Raw genomic sequence first — 3,363 nt, 5'->3', positions numbered from 1 at the left:
GCAGTTTGGAGGGAGGCTGCCAGTCTCTTCTTCTACAGGCATGCCCAATGTTCACTAGTGATTCTCATGAAAGAAGAGAAAAAGATGGGTCTTTACAGAACACTCATTTTCCCTAAAAGCTGACTTCCCTCCCATCTCCCATTCTTTCTTTCCATGTAGTGGTGATGGTTTGTCTGTGGGGAGAGAGGTGGAAATGGGGAATAGGTAGGGAGGAGGGGTTGGTGGAAGGGCTGGTAGAACAGTAATGGTTCTTCAAACGCCCTGCTGTAATAGAGCTGGTTTCAACCACTGGCAATTTTTAAATGCAGAACAGGGCTCCTATGGACTTTTTTTTTTTTTAAATCAGATTTGGGCCTCAGCAGCAGTTTCAAGACAACAGGAAAAGTCTCTCTCAATGTTCAGTCACACAAACACATGTCTATTTTCCCTTCCTTTTAGTTTAACTAATGTTGGCATTACTCTTTAGTTTTCTGCATCTTGTATTTTTCACTTGAAGCATTTCTTAGAAATTGTCCATGTCAGGACATATACATGTACCTCATTTCTTTTAATTGCTGCACTGCATACATTCCATAATATGTGTGTACTAAAATTTATTATAACAGCTTTCTAGTAATAGTTTGTCTTTAGGATTTTCCTAGTATAAACAGTGCTGCAATGACTATTTTGTGTATACATCTCTTCATATAAACAGCATTTAAAAAAAGTTAACTAGAAATCCTGACAGATGTTTGGCATCCAATGGATAGTCTTTCTTTATGATGCAATGGGTCACATAGTCCCTCTTGACTTTGAAAATTCTGTGACTTATCACAAGAATTGACACTTTCTACTTTAATTGCATTGCTTAGCATGTGACAGGTACTCTGTATTCACAAGAGTTTATCTTTAATGCTGAATAAAAGTTTAATGTCTTTGACATAGACTTCAGCAGCAATTAGAATCTACATTTAAACTGCTACAAGTGCATATAAGGGATGACGTATGGAATAGTGTCTAGGAATGGGAGCTCTGAAGTGATACATGCTTGAGTTCAAATCCCAGCACTACCAGTTTTTCCTATATGACTTTAAACCTGTATGACATTCAGTTTTCTCATTCATAAAATAGGTGAATGTAGCACCAATTTCATGGGGTTGTTGTAGGGATTAAATAAGGAACTATGCATAATTATTAGGACATTTCCTGGAACATTATAAGTTACCTGGCATTTAATAAATTCAATAAGCATTAGCTATGCATTAGGTTTCAATTCAGGTGACAACTGGATATACAGAAACTTTCCACGCAAGCCTAAGTCCATTGCTGCACAAATAAGGGCAATTGGTCCACAGCTTCTTTTATTTGGCACAAATTTCCTGATTTCAGAGATGTTCAATTGTGACCACAAGTTATTTATTAGAGCTAAAGAACATAGCAATAGACCTATGTGGCTGGAAGGGATATCAATATTACTTTATATTAGATTATCTTATAATAACCATTCCCATATATTAAATTTTTGTATGCCAAGCATTTTGCATATATTGTCTCATTTAATTCTACGAAGGCCCTTGTGAGATATTATCACCCTTATTTTGCAGAAGAGACTGATGATCTGAGAAATCAAATGGCACGCCCAATGGCATCATATCACTAGTAAGTTGCAGAACAGGGATTTGCACCCAGGTCCTTCTGAAAATAGATCTGTAAATTGCCATACACTTTTCCAATGAAATCTAACTTACCCATGACAGAACCAGCTTATGAAAGATTTGAATGCTAAGAGGGAGCTTGAACTCCATTTTGGGGGACTGAGGCAGAGTAGTCTCATCTGTTAGGCAGAGTGCCCAGGGCTCATAAATACTTTTAGGGGCCCACAATAATGTTTTAAGTTCTTTTAAAACCAGAAAGAAAAATAAACTTTTAGGTCAAAGAAAATGTTTTGCTATATAACATTAATACATTCATCTCTATACCAATGCAGTTGTAATATATATATATACATTTCCACAAGCACAAGGCAAAAGTGCTCCGGGCCTACAAAAGTCATAAGGTGTGCTACACTTTCTGGGAAGGTGATAATAGCAGCCCAAATTGAAATATGGGAAGCGACGAACAAATTGAGAAAAATGTGGTTACAATTTCTCTTTTCCTGTCAAAGGCACTCCCAAAAGTTAAAAGAGACAGAAGAGAAACATAGGGCGGAAAGTGCCACTTCCTAGCTGCATGATCTTGGACAAGTGACTTGATCAATCTGAACCTCAGTTTCTTTTCTTTTTTTAAAAAAAGTTTTATTGATTTTTTACAGAGAGGAAGGGAGAGGGATAGAGAGTTAGAAACATCGATCAGCCACCTCCTGCACACCCCCAGCTGGGGATGTGCCTACCACCAAGGTACATGCCCTTGACAGGAATCGAACCCGGGACCCTTCAGTCCGCAGGACCGATGCTCTATCCACTGAGCCAAACCGGTCAGGGCCTGAGCCTCAGTTTTGTCATCGATAAAATGGGGATATGTACCTCCTGGGATTTTGGCCAGGGACCTCATGTACAGTGCTCAATAAATACACGTTGAATGAATGAATGCAGTAACTATGCGCTTAGTGTCCAGTAAGTGGTAGTTGCTGGCATTAAAAATAGTTAAAAGTTCTCAAAATGACAACCCAAGCCTGTTAGAACCAGACGTACCTCACTCAACTTCTACACAGACCTCCTCAGTAAACTGCGCTTGCGCATGAGCGCTCTCTCCGCCCCCTCAAGCGTGAGGGCCAGTGGGCGGGCGTTCGCGGCAGCGCGACAAATCAGGATGGGAGGACTGAGGAAGGGGCGTGGCTTATCAGGTTGGGCCTAGCCACTCTCTTCCGGGCTCCGCCAGCTGCGCGCGCATCCCTCTCCCCCTTCTTTTGTGGTCCGGCCCATTGCGAGGGTGACAGGAAACCCTGTGCAGGGAGCGCCGCCATCTTGGACCTGCCCGAGGAAGATCCTGAGGGATCCCCAGGAGCAGTCGCCGCTGCCACCGCTACTGCCGCTAGCGCGTCTGCACCGCCGCGTCCAACCCGCTACCTGCCGGGGCCTGGGCCGACCGCCCCCGCCCTTTTCGGCTGCGCCCGCACTCTTCTTCCTCGCCCTGACGCCCCCCCTCCCGCCCGGAAAGCTGCCCAGCCACCAGCAACCCCCCAGGTAACCCAGGCCTTCCGCAGTGTCCGTCGGTCCGAGGCCTTTCGCCTGGCTCGGCGGAGGCCAAGAGTGGGGACGACGGCGATCCGGGGCCGTGGGAGGGCGGGGCCGCAGGACAGGCCCTGTCAGGCCGCAGCGAACCCGGGGTCGCGGTGGGCGCCGTGGGGCCCTGCCTGCCGGGACTCCCATGCGGGGGGGGGTGTGG

General features: G+C 45.0%; 1 protein-coding gene across 1 annotated transcript in view; it reads left to right on the top strand.

The window, feature by feature from the left end:
• The first annotated feature begins 2,746 nt into the window (after window positions 1–2,746).
• Window positions 2,747–3,363, top strand: part of RAB14 (RAB14, member RAS oncogene family) — a 23,307-nt gene continuing 22,690 nt past the window's right edge. The window contains exon 1 of the mRNA XM_006773997.2: window positions 2,747–3,161. The gene's annotated coding sequence lies outside the window, so the exon portion shown is untranslated. The remainder of the gene's footprint in view (window positions 3,162–3,363) is intronic.

This window comes from Myotis davidii, unplaced genomic scaffold (assembly GCF_000327345.1).
Source record: "Myotis davidii unplaced genomic scaffold, ASM32734v1 scaffold964, whole genome shotgun sequence".
Lineage (NCBI taxonomy): Eukaryota > Metazoa > Chordata > Mammalia > Chiroptera > Vespertilionidae > Myotis > Myotis davidii.
Note: the sequence above shows the minus strand (reverse complement) of the source record. Positions and strands in the feature narration are given on the sequence as shown.